This window comes from Notolepis coatsorum (genome assembly GCF_963971535.1).
Source record: "Notolepis coatsorum genome assembly, chromosome: 11".
Taxonomy (NCBI): domain Eukaryota; kingdom Metazoa; phylum Chordata; class Actinopteri; order Aulopiformes; family Paralepididae; genus Notolepis; species Notolepis coatsorum.
In genome coordinates this window covers 100,143,938-100,158,150 of record NC_140175.1, presented here as the reverse complement: position 1 = coordinate 100,158,150, position 14,213 = coordinate 100,143,938, and the positions used below count along the sequence as shown (strand labels likewise).

General features: G+C 45.5%; 1 pseudogene across 1 annotated transcript in view; it reads left to right on the top strand.

Moving 5' to 3' along the window:
* The window catches only part of LOC311237216 (GDNF family receptor alpha-2-like), a 183,003-nt pseudogene that overhangs the window by 98,057 nt on the left and 70,733 nt on the right, over window positions 1-14,213 (top strand). The window contains exon 3 of the transcript XR_014621087.1: window positions 6,516-6,715. The product of XR_014621087.1 is annotated as a GDNF family receptor alpha-2-like (transcript). The remainder of the gene's footprint in view (window positions 1-6,515; window positions 6,716-14,213) is intronic.

Here is a 14,213-nt window from a genome sequence, read left to right as displayed (position 1 = left end):
TGTTGGTAACATTCACAGTATAGGATTATGGTAATTTACCAAGACAATACCTTATAAAAAGTGAACACTGGAGGATAATCAACCATTGTTTCAGTGCATTCAGGAGTTTGTTGGTAACATTCACAGTATAGGATTATGGTAATTTACCAATACAATACTTTATAAAAAGTGAACACTGGAGGATAATCAACCATTGTTTCAGTGCATTTAGGAGTTTGTTGGTAACATTCACAGTATAGGATTATGGTAATTTACCAAGACAATACCTTATAAAAAGTGAACACTGGCTGATGATAACCAACCATTGTGTCAGTGCATTTAGGAGTTTGTTGGTAACATTCACAGTATAGGATTATGGTAATTTACAAAGACAATACCTTATAAAAAGTGAACACTGGAGGATAACCAACCATTGTTTCAGTGCATTTAGAAGTTTGCTGGTAACATTCACGTCACATGAACTACAGGGCATATCTTACTTGGTCTCTCGCATCGATGACTGCATTGTCCATTGATAAATGGATGAAGCGCCAGATGATCTGTGGACCAAAAAATATCCAATACATGCTTCCAAAGTATATAAATAATAGGCCAATGGACTGCATTAGAAAAGTGTGGTATGTTACCTACAGTATATACTTTTTTAAACTGGGTGACTGTCAGCAACCATTGGTTCTGTGCAAACGGTAAAAATGAGGGGGGAAAAAGATAAATAAAAAAAAACTATATACACACACAATGCAAATTATGAATGGAGTCGATACAGCTAGATCGCTAACATAACGTCTCATCTGCAAGTGGTCCAAACATGCCTATGCAATATCGACAACCGTGGCCCAAATACATGTGTTCAACGCATTTGTCTTGTACAGAAAACAGTGCAACTACCCATACACTATACTATACTATACTATACTACAATATACTATACTATACTATACTACACTATACTATACTACACTCAGCTAGCTATACTATGTACCGGTACACATGGTTCTGTCTGTATCACACAATAATGGATTATTTAGAAGTAATCTGTACTTCTGTGTGCCGGATTATTTAGAAGTAGTCTGTACTTCTGTATGACAACTAATAAAGAAACTATTTAGAGAAATCCCTCTTTGTGTGGTACAGAGCGAAGCATTTGTCACGATGCAGGGGGACTTTGCACGATGTGCAAAAATATCTGGTCTCACTCCTGATGCCACGCCTACTGCAGACACGACATTTCCTACACGGTAGCTTTTTCTTCGGGGTGGCTTTGTATGCAACCATTACATGCTTCACAAAGCCACCCACTAATCTGCTCTGCGGGTCCCCCAGTGGGGCCCTAGGGTCGACACGCCCCACCTGCTCAGCCCCTGCCTCCTCCTCATCCCCACCCCCTGCCTCCTCCCCTGCCTCCTCCCCTGCCTCCTCCCCTGCCTCCGCCTCCGCCTCCATCTCCGCTGTCACCCCAGGAATCTTCTTCTCCTTACCGTCTGTGTAGGTCCGCGCCACAGCCCTGGTGAACCGGAAGAGGTTGGAGTAATGCCCTTGTGGGTGCTTTTTTTTGTACAAGACAAACGCGTTGAAGATACATATTTGGATCAGATACATCACAAACTTTTTGGTCCACTTTCCAGTCTTACGTGTAACCGGATAGTACGATATATTCTGATCCAGCTGATCGACGCCGTTCATGAATTTATTGTACTCCAGGATTGATGATGGCTTGAGCATCTCCACCCTCAGCGCTTTGCCCTTCTTCTGCTTCTTCCACACCATCGCCTTTTCCATGGTGTCCTCGTGGAAGCTGCTGATGGTCTTCACGATTCTCTTATCGCGCCATGCCACGATCAGGACCTCCTTGTTGTTGACCGCAATGCGCTCCCCCACACCGATGTCACGTTTGGTAATGTTCTTGATGATGGCTGGCTCGCCCCGGTGCTTCCTGAGGGTACCACAGACGTCGGTCCTCAACTGTCGGAGCCTGGCGGACATACGTACCGAGTTGTAGAAGTTGTCCATGAAGAGCGTATAGCCGGCCCCAGACAGACGTCCAAGCAGACCGACGACCGTGTCCCCCAGGAGCGAGCCTTCCCGACAATATGGCTTAAATGAAAAGCAATATCCTGTGCGTGATTCGCACAGGAAGTAGGACTTGATGCCATAGCGGGTGGGCTTGTTGGGGTTGTAGACCCGGAAGGTCAGGCGGCCTCGCCATGCCATCACCCCCTCGTCAATGGCGAGCTCGCGTTCAGGCTGGTACAGCTCCTTGCACCTCGCGTTTACATGGTCGACTACAGGGCGTACTTTGCACAATTTGTCTCTAACCTCCAGGGAAGTATTGTCCGCAAAGTGGAGGAATCGCCAGATCAATTGGAACCTGTTGCGTGGCATGGTATCAGAGTAGTACGGTGTGTACATCATGTCGTCAGTGGTCCACATCTGGTCCACGCGAGGCTTCCGCAGGACACTGCTAAGGAAATGGAGTCCGAGGAACTTCTTCAGCTCCTTCAATGTGAGGGGCTTCCAAAGCAGTGCCCTGCTACTGGTTAGCGTGGGGTCCAGCCGGGCAATGGACTGCTCAGCGTAGAGGTTGGACTGGGCAACAATAGAGTTCAGAAAAGCATCTGTCAGGAACAGATCCATCCATTTCGCAGGCCGGTAAGATCTGAGTGCCTTGGCGTCCTGGAGCAACCCCGGTTGGGCTGTGAAGGGGATCCTTTGAGGCACCCAGCCCTCACGAGACCAGGCATTCTCCTCTTCCTGACGGATCGCAGCCCTGCTCTTCGCTCCTCCACGACCTGTCAATTATACAAATATACTATAACACCCCTACTGTAGACATTCATATGCCACGTAGTTACAAACTGTGTGAGTGAATGAGTGAGTGTGTGTGGGGTTCAGATGTCAGAGCTGGACGTGGTGTGGGGGTCAGAGGTCAGAGCTGGAAGTGGTGTGCAGAGTGAGGCCAACTTACCGCTCTTAGATGTGCGTTTCCGCCCTGCAACAGGTTCCGGCATGTCCAGACTAGCATCCAGTTCTAGAATCACATGATGTAATACATTACACTAGGGCAACGCATTGTCATTGTATTTACCACCATCACCACCAGACCAGGCCCTGCAGCAGCCAGTCACCACCAGGCCCAGGCCCTGCAGCAGCCAGTCACCACCAGGCCCAGGCCCTGCAGCAGCCAGTCACCACCAGGCCCAGGCTCTAGCAGCAGCCAGTCACCACCAGGCCCAGGCTCTAGCAGCAGCCAGCTACCACCAGGCCCAGGCTCTAGCAGCAGCCAGTCACCACCATGTACAATTACCTGCAGGAGTAGAATGTGATCCTATGTCGTTGCCAGTCTCAGCGTCACTATCTGCAGGGTCTGCGCCAGAATCTGAATTGGATTAAATTCATTCAGTAAGTAAGTCTCACAAAACACAATAGTAATACATTTACACATACATAAATGTAGTTAGTACATACCCAAGCATGTTGGTGTATTGGCCCCGGATTCGGTTTCGGAGTGTTCTGCTGTGTGAACACAAAATAAATCAGCGGCCATCAAAGCATGTACATGTGTGTGTGTTGTAATCAATGGAATTTTACATATGCTACACAACCATGCATTTAAATATAGGCCTCGCCATGTGCCCATGCCATTGTGTATGTGTGTGCTGTAATCAATGGAATTTGCATATAGAGGCCTCACCATGTACTGCGAAGTTCAAAGGTGTTGGAGAGGATGCATGTCTTTTGATCTTGTGTGTGTGTGTGTGTACACACACTGCACACACACACACACACATACACACACACATCAAATGGCATGGGGTGAGGCATCTACACACACACACACACACACATCCATGTAACTAAATGTAGTGGCCTGTACATGCCTACTATATCCTATATCATTCAACTATCGATTTGAACATGCACAAAACAATATTCACATTGCAACATACCAATTACCACGTCGACCACCACCACCACGTCGTATCATGCCCAGCATGCAACTATTATCACTTACATGATAGCTACACACTTCAAAGAGCCACTTCAAAGGGCGTGCACATGCACACACACACACACACGCACACAAGACAACCTAACTGTAGCACATGGTAGCGTGGCCTGTACTACATGCCTACTATATCCTATATCATTCAACTATCGATTTGAACATGCACAAAACAATATTCACATTGCAACATACCAATTACCACGTCGACCACCACCACCACGTCGTATCATGCCCAGCATGCAACTATTATCACTTACATGATAGCTACACACTTCAAAGAGCCACTTCAAAGGGCGTGCACATGCACACACACACACACACACGCACACAAGACAACCTAACTGTAGCACATGGTAGCGTGGCATGTACTACATGCCTACTATATCCTATATCATTCAACTATCGATTTGAACATGCACAAAACAATATTCACATTGCAACATACCAATTACCACGTCGACCACCACCACCACGTCGTATCATGCCCAGCATGCAACTATTATCACTTACATGATAGCTACACACTTCAAAGAGCCACTTCAAAGGGCGTGCACATGCACACACACACACACACACGCACACAAGACAACCTAACTGTAGCACATGGTAGCGTGGCATGTACTACATGCCTACTATATCCTATATCATTCAACTATCGATTTGAACATGCACAAAACAATATTCACATTGCAACATACCAATTACCACGTCGACCACCACCACCACGTCGTATCATGCCCAGCATGCAACTATTATCACTTACATGATAGCTACACACTTCAAAGAGCCACTTCAAAGGGCGTGCACATGCACACACACACACACACGCACACAAGACAACCTAACTGTAGCACATGGTCGCGTGGCCTGTACTACATCCCTACTATATCCTATATCATTCAACTATCGATTTGAACATGCACAAAACAATATTCACATTGCATTAGTAAACATGACGTACCGTTGCCCCGTCGACCACCACCGTGTCCGACTCCCACGTCTGAATCGTGCGATGAATCAGACTCATACCTCCGACCCAAGCCGAGATCATCGTCAGATGATTCCGGAGCTAGAATATAATAAATGCATATCAGCGTTAGGTTTGGCAAACTAACGTTACATAGTCACAGAATAAGCGGTAGGTAAATCATCAAATACACGTTTCACACACACACAATCACATGCATATCGCCGGCGTTGGTTTGTCGAACTAACGTTACATAGTCACAGTATGTAAATCATCAAATACACGTTTCACACACACACACAATCACATGCATATCGCCGTTGGTTTGTCGAACTAACGTTACATAGTCACAGTATGTAAATCATCAAATACACGTTTCACACACACACATATATATATATATATATATATATATAAGACCGTGTAATTACCTGGTGGTTCCCAATCGGCGCTCCCATCAGATTCGTGGGCGGTCAAATCGCTGTCCCCTGACTCGCATGAAGAAGCTATGACCACAGCGGCAGCCTTCCTCTTCCTCGAACTGCGTCGGGTAGAGCCGCTCCCGGTCCCGGGGCGAGACGCGTTACTGGGCCCAGCAACGGTCTCACGGCTCTCTCCGATCGGAGCTACCAAAGACGTTGGTGCTGTTGGTGCTGCTGCTGCTTGAACAACCGCGGGTCCAAACGCCAGCTTCGTCTGAACAAAGCGACCCGCCGCCGGATTGTCCCCTCGCTTTCCTACACTACGTCTCTTCATACTGATCTAATAATCTAAATGAAACTACTAACTGATAAAACTACTATTACTACTACTGAAATATACTACCTAGACTACACACTAATCCCTCGAATAGTACTACTACTTAGCACGACTAAGTACTTTCTAAAGCACAGCTGAAACCTTACAATTAGTCTGATACTACCACTATACTGTATAACACTATAAATATAGACTATAGGCTGATCTCAATTCAAATCTCTCTCTCAATCTCTCTCTCTCTCTCTATCGCTCTATCTATCTCTCTCTCTCTCTCTCCTCCAAAACCTCGTAGATTCTGGGATCGCGCTAACGTTTTATACCTGTGGTTACATTGGCCAGGTATGCTGGCCAATCAAATGCCAGATTCATTGTGGGGTACAATATTCCCCCTATTGTGATAGTGTTAGAAAATAGGGGGACACTGCCACCTAGTGAAATTTGAGAGGAAATGCAGTTTCCGGTTAAAATTTTCTTCCAAAAGCTCGGCGGTGAAGTTCAGACGGGGAAAATCGAAAAAAGATGTAAACAGATCAAAGACGCTGTACAGCGTCCTCGGCACCTTGAGCATGGCCGGGAAAGACGTTGTAAATCGTTTCTAGGCACCCAAAGTGTTAATGTAAATGCTGATAATTGTGTTTATTTGTTGTTTATTGTGTATTCGTATGGTATGGTTTATTTCAATGTAAAACGTGTGGAGACGTCTGAAAACACCAAAAAAAAGTTATATTTATTCTCTAATTTCTTTGCTCTAAAACTTTATTTTACTCTCTTTCATTCCCTCAGATTCATCGTTATCTAAGGTGAGCCCCTGCTCGGAGGTGGGGAAACCCTGTAACCCATGTCTGGATGCCGCCAAGGCTTGCAACCTCAATGACACATGTAAACGCCAGCGCTCTGCCTACATCGCTATCTGCACCAAGGCCACACCCCCACAGCCCTCCCTGGCCAATCAAGAGCCCTGTAGCCGGAAGCGATGTCAAAAGGTGAGTTTTTTTTTGCTTCCTGTGTAGCGGACCAATTGGATTTGATGATGTCAAAACCCTCAAAAGTACAGCTCATGTCTAGACTTAACAAGAGGTTATAAGAGCTGTGTGGTTTCATGAAGCTCAAATGCTACAGGATGGAAGTGTTAAAGGAACATGCCAACATTATGTGAAATGTGCTTACTGTCTTCTCCAGAGTTAGACAAGAAGATAGATACCAATTCCCTCTCTGTGCGTCCAGTAGAAAGCTATCCAGCTGCAAGCTAGCCTAGCTTAGCACAAATGAATGGAAGTGCATACGGATCAGCTCGTTTTTGGCCAACAGGTTAGCTGATCCGTATCCACTTCCATTAATTTGTGCCAAGCTAGACTAGCATGCAGCCGGATAGCTTTTTACTGAACGCACAGAGAGGGAATTGGAATCTCTTTTCTTGTTTCACTGTGGAGAAGACAGCAAGTGTGTTTCCCATAATGTTACCGTGTTCCTTTAACCTATTAACAGGCACCTTCTTAAGGACGATTTGCCCACCGGCGCGACACGCCACTTTGGCGACCTCTAGCGGCTTGGGTGTGCATATTTTGTAATACAATATATAGATCGAATTAAAGCCCTATTTGTTGCCAGTCGATTGCCGTTTCAGGCGACAAAACCGCTCAGCGGTTCTTGAGTTACATGCTGATATGTGAGGCGTGCACCAAAGTCTTTCGCAGACTTTTAAATTTTTTCGAATACCACTCCCGACTCCCAGGGTTGTAACCAATTAGCGTGGCTTTCCAATGGTACCCCACGTGGGGATGAGCGAATCAGGGATCTAGGTGAAAAGTCACCAGTGCTATCTGGGACCCCAGCATGGCATTAACACTGACATCATTAAGGGTTCTATCCCCAGCATGGCATCATTAGCATTAGCATATTCTTCTAGGGTATCTAGGAACATCTATGGACATCAGTGAATGTATTCCCAGTGTCAGAAATATTGTGTATATTACTAGGCTTGCTTAAATTGTGATGAAACAAAGGAGAATATGAATTATGATTTTTCTTTGCATCTTTGACAGTGAATAACACCATGCAAAAAATTAAACGGAAGGTTTTGTAGATACAGTACTGAATTCTCCCATCCGGACCAATGCAATTTGAAATATTATTATAGGATATAGAATAGCAGGCCCATAAATTACTTTATTATAGCCAATTCGCACATTTATGAATTGGGCCAAATCTTATCTTTCAAATGGCTGAGTTCAATTTGGATTTAGTATCGCCAGGCGTGCATAAGAACAGATAATGAAATCTACTGTATGTACAGTAGGTTTCTTATTCTTGCAAGAGCTCCGCCATTTTTTTACGGATTTCAAATCGGATGGTTGCTAAATGCTCAAAATAGGGGAGACAAACTAACTGTGCTCCAATATATGCCAATAACGTTCAGTTTTGTGGTATATAATCCCGGGTAATAAGAAAAATAAAAAATTATAATCGGGAAGTCATTTGCTTTCAGAAAGCTAGAAGCCTTTGGGAAGTGTAGTTCTGAAAAATTCCAACGCTCATTCAAAGCTCTGGATGTCCTCTTTTCAAAATGACTCAAAATTACTACATTCACCGACGCCTGGTAATTCAAAATGGCCGATTTCCACAATGACAACAACACATTTTTTAAAACTAAAATCGCACTAATAACAGTTTAACATATTGGGGGCGGTGGAGGGCTTGATTCATGACGTGATATCATTTGCGGTCCGGCCCCGGGAGAGGTTAAGGGTTCTATCTGAGACCCCCGCATGGCATCATTAAGGGTTCTATCTGAGACCCCGCATGGCATCATTAAGGGTTCTATCTGAGACCCCCGAATGGCATCATTAAGGGTTCTATCTGAGACCCCCGCATGGCATCATTAAGGGTTCTATCTGAGACCCCCGAATGGCATCATTAAGGGTTCTATCTGAGACCCCTGCATGGCATCATTAAGGGCGCTATATGGGACCCCTGCACTGTAATTGCCTGCACTCACAGCACTGCGAGGCAGGCGCTTGGGATAATTACGTTACTAATGTTAATGATTATGAGGAGCATGAGAACAATTACGGTGATTACCACACTCACATTGGCTGGGGGACACACATGCATGGGACATTCTGTGTGTGTGTGTGTGTGTGTGTGTGTGTGTGTGTGTGTGTGTGTGTGTGTGTGTGTGTGTGTGTGTGTGTGTGTGTGTGTGTGTGTGTGTGTGTGTGTGTGTGTGTGTGTGTGTGTGTGTGTGTGTGTGTGTGTGTGTGTGTGTGTGTGTGTGTGTGTGTGTGTGTGTGTGTAAAGTGCTGGTACTCCCAGGGGGGTGTCTGGCACTTTACCTCGTAATCAGCCTCTTTCTCTCTCTGTATCTATCTCTCTTTCTCTCTCTTTCTCTCTCTTTCGCTCTCCCTTACTCTCTCGTTCTCTCTCTTGTTCTCTCTCTCCCTTACTCTCTCTCTCTCTCTCTCTCTCTCTCTCTCTCTCTCTCTCTCTCTCTCTCTCTCTCTCTCTCTCTATCTCTCTCTCTCTCTCTCTCTCTCTCTCTCTCTCTCCCTTACTCTCTCTTTCTCTCTTTCTCTCTCTTTCTCTCTCCCTTACCCTTTCTTTCTCTCTCTTTCTCTCTCTCTCCCTTACTCTCTCTTTCTTTCTCTTGCTCTCTTTCTCTCTCTATTTCTCTCTCTTTCTCTCTCTTTCTCTCTCCCTTACTCTCATTTGCAACTTGGCTTGCATTGTGGAATTCTGGTCAAAAGCATGACATATGAGATGTCTTCATTGTTTACAGCTGGAGAGTGGAGACAACACACATACACACACACCTACACACACCTACACACCTACACACACACACACACACACACACACACACACACACACACACACACACACACACACACACACACACACACACACACACACACACACAACTGAAAGAAGCCTCCTAACCAGCGATACACACACCAGTTTGACTCACCCAGTATTTGAAGACAAATGGCTGGGGGGGGGAGGGGTGGAGGGGGGGGATCTGTAGGTTTTGCAGAACCCTTTAGCTGTTCCTTTAGAATTTTGAAGGGAGCAGAATCCACGTGCAACAGTGCTGTATATATCACATATTTCCATTTATATATTTTATATAATTGATATCTACCCATATAATCTGTACATAGTCTACTCTTACTATAGCACACTGCTGGCCAGTAGTAGACACACTGTCTTTATTATATTACAACTCTGTACATACATCTGATTAGCACTACACTCAGTAGTACTCATTTGTATATTCTGTACCCAGTTTAATCACCTGTACATTGCATATTACTGTTGCACTTTACTGTTACATTTGCACTCTGGTTGGACGCCAAAGTTATTTTATTTGTACTGTACTTGTGCTGCATGATGACGATACATTTGAATCTAATTTAATCTAATCTAATCTAATCTAATCTAATCTAATCTAATCTAATGTTATTCCAAGAAAGAAAAAAGAAAACAGAGAGGCTTCAAGTTTCAAGTTCAAGTTCAAGTTTTGTTTTATTTGTCACATAATAAGGTACTGTAAATGTACACTGTAAAAAAAACTGTATTAGGGCTGTCAGTTTATTGCGTTAATTAGATTAATTAATTACACAGCAAATTATAAAATAAATATTAATATTTTTTAACCTCATTCATTCCATAAGAATGTAGAATACACATTTACAGACTTTTTTTTAATATGGTCCATTTGCATGTTCTTGGTATCTGATTCTAGGGACATCTATGGATCTCAGGGAATGTATTCCCAGTGTCAGAAATACTGTGTCTGTTACTAGGCTTGATGTCAGACCTGAGAGCACCTACTGTAGGGCCTCTTCACCGTGATGTCAGACCTCAGAGCTCCTACTGTAGGGCCTCTTCACCGTGATGTCAGACCTCAGAGCAGCTACTGTAGGGCCTCTTCACCGTGATGTCAGACCTCAGAGCACCTCCTGTAGGGCCTCTTCACCGTGATGTCAGACCTCAGAGCTCCTACTGTAGGGCCTCTTCACCGTGATGTCAGACCTCAGAGCACCTACTGTAGGGCCTCTTCACCGTGATGTCAGACCTCAGAGCTCCTACTGTAGGGCCTCTTCACCGTGATGTCAGACCTCAGCACCTACTGTAGGGCCTCTTCACCGTGATGTCAGACCTCAGAGCACCTACTGTAGGGCCTCTTCACCGTGATGTCAGACCTCAGAGCTCCTACTGTAGGGCCTCTTCACCGTGATGTCAGACCTCAGAGCACCTACTGTAGGGCCTCCTCACCGTGATGTCAGACCTCAGAGCACCTACTGTAGGGCCTCTTCACCGTGATGTCAGACCTCAGCACCTACTGTAGGGCCTCTTCACCGTGATGTCAGACCTCAGCACCTACTGTAGGGCCTCTTCACCGTGATGTCAGACCTCAGCACCTACTGTAGGGCCTCTTCACCGTGATGTCAGACCTCAGCACCTACTGTAGGGCCTCTTCACCGTGATGTCAGACCTCAGAGCACCTACTGTAGGGCCTCTTCACCGTGATGTCAGACCTCAGCACCTACTGTAGGGCCTCTTCACCTGCAGCACACAAATGCTTCAAGGACAGAACTCACCCCGGACCTTAACCAGCTATACGTCCATGTATGCTAATTACAACAGGGCAGCTGTTTCGTTGGTACAAACAACATCCCAGTGGTCCAGTGATGACGGCACCACTCGTTCCTTTACATTAGAGCGAGTGTTTGGAACTGGAGGAATTTGTTTTATTAACCTTTATTTACCCAGGGCAGGTTCACTGAGTGGATGCTCTTTTTCAGCTACGCCCTGCTTCACATTAATTCACTCCTGGGAGCTGCCCAGTACAACCACAGTCTGCCACTGTTGGCCACTGAGCAACTCCGGGTTAAGTGCCTTGCTCAAGGACACTTCAGCGGTTGGTGTTAAGGGGATAGGAGAGAGTTATTCATTCACTTCCCCAGCCCAGATTTTTCCTGCCGGTCCGCGGGATCGAACCAGCGAACTTCCGGTCACAAACCTGCTTCTCTAACCTTTAGGCCACCGCTGCCCCTTTATGTGTTCCAGTCCCCTGTGTCAGTTCTTCGAGTAACAACTATATATATACATATACATATATATATCTAAGGGATGAGTCCGAATCCAAATATGAATTTGGGAAAGCACGGATAATGAGATGGACCCCAGATATAATCTTTTACCTTGAATATGCTTGTTATTATCTGGGAATTTGTTTTATTTTTAAGTTATGAGCTCCATAAAGAGCCTATAGGCACAACCACCGCTTTTTGCCGCCAAAACCGACCTGCAGGAAACAGCCCCTGTGTGTCTGTCTGGACCCACACTACCTGCCTGTCTGTCTCTCTCTCTGGACCCACACTACCTGCCTGTCTGTCTCTCTCTCTGGACCCACACTACCTGCCTGTCTGTCTCTCTCTCTGGACCCACACTACCTGTCTGTCTGTCTCTCTCTCTGGACCCACACTACCTGCCTGTCTGTCTCTCTCTCTGGACCCACACTACCTGCAGGACTGACCTGTCTGTCTCTCTGGACCCACACTACCTGCCTGTCTGTCTCTCTCTCTGGACCCACACTACCTGCAGGACTGACCTGTCTGTCTCTCTGGACCCACACTACCTGCAGGACCTGTCTGTCTCTATGTCTGGACCCACACTACCTGTCTGTCTGTCTGTCTGTCTGTCTGTCTGTCTGTCTGTCTGTCTGTCTGTCTGTCTGTCTGTCTGTCTGGACCCACACTACCTGCAGGACTGACCTGTCTGTCTCTCTGTCTGGACCCACACTACCTGCAGGACTGTCTGTCTCTCTGTCTGGACCCACACTACCTGCAGGACTGTCTGTCTCTCTGTCTGGACCCACACTACCTGCAGGACTGTCTGTCTCTCTGTCTGGACCCACACTACCTGCAGGACTGTCTGTCTCTCTGTCTGGACCCACACTACCTGCAGGACTGTCTGTCTCTCTGTCTGGACCCACACTACCTGCAGGACTGTCTGTCTCTCTGTCTGGACCCACACTACCTGCAGGACCTGTCTGTCTCTCTGCCTGGACCCACACTACCTGCAGGACTGTCTGTCTCTCTGTCTGGACCCACACTACCTGCAGGACTGTCTGTCTCTCTGTCTGGACCCACACTACCTGCAGGACTGTCTGTCTCTCTGTCTGGACCCACACTACCTGCAGGACCTGTCTGTCTGTCTCTCTGGACCCACACTACCTGCAGGACTGTCTGTCTGTCTGTCTGGACCAGTGATGCCACAGATTACTTGTAAAAGTAATCCGATTACTGATTACTGATTACTCCTTTAAAAAGTAATCCAAGTTACTTTACTGATTACTTGATTATCAGAGTAACTTAGTTACTTTGAAAGTAACTAGGTTACGAAGTCGTCGTCGTTCCCCCAACAGTTTTTTTTTAAACGCTTTATTGAAAGTGCATAAATTGTTTTTAACTTGTTTCTCTGCACATAACGTAAATTGTTAAACTAGTGCTTCAGCTTCTGTACCATCAAGTATGGTAAAGCAACAGTCTATGATGCTCACAGCATTAGAGCAGCCAGCCAGTGGTTGTACAAAACCAGTGTATCACATCTAACAAATGCAGGCTGAACTATTCAATTATATCAACTGTAACTATTAAATTGTTTTTATAAATGTCTCTCTATAAACATACAATCAGTCTCTCTTTAACATGTAAATTAACTGTAAATCTGGCAAATAAGAGCTTTTGCTCTGCCACCATCAAATATACATTAATCAATAGGGAAAGAAACAATCTCTCTCTTTTGCTGTTTGGCTGGCCTCCGAGTCCTCCTGTACCTAGTCGAAGCGTCGGCTAGTGTTGTGATTCCAGATGCTTTCAATGCAATTGGATGTGCTGTTTTTAGCGGTAGACAGTATTTTGACTGAGGCTACGTTTAAACAAGCGTTTTGGGGTGGAAGTCTGAACAGAAACCGCAAAAGTCTTCTTGCGGTTTCACTTCGTTTAGACAAGCGTTTTGGGGTGGAATTCTCAGACGAACATAACAACGGAGCCCTGCTGTCACACGATTGGCGCATATGTCACATGACGTGCTGTGAAGACCCGCCCTACTCTGCCTCTGATTCGCAGACTGTGGATGGGGAATGTGATTGGGCCAAAGCAGAGTCACTCACAGACAGAGAGTCCAGTCACGCCGCGGGACACATTCTTGTGTAACCCTTTCACTGCCACACCACGTCACTCCATAATAATAATAAGAAAAACAGCTCAAAATGTATTTTTGACTGTCGAAAACGAAATAAAATACTGCATTCCGCCTGCATTATGAATTTATGATGAGATAGTAACGAAATAGTAACGCACAGCCACTTGGACAAGTAACTGCAATCAGATTACTGGCTTTTAAAGATTAACGCGTTAGATTACTATTTTCGGGGAAAAGTAATCAGATTACAATAACGCGTTACTTAGTAACGCG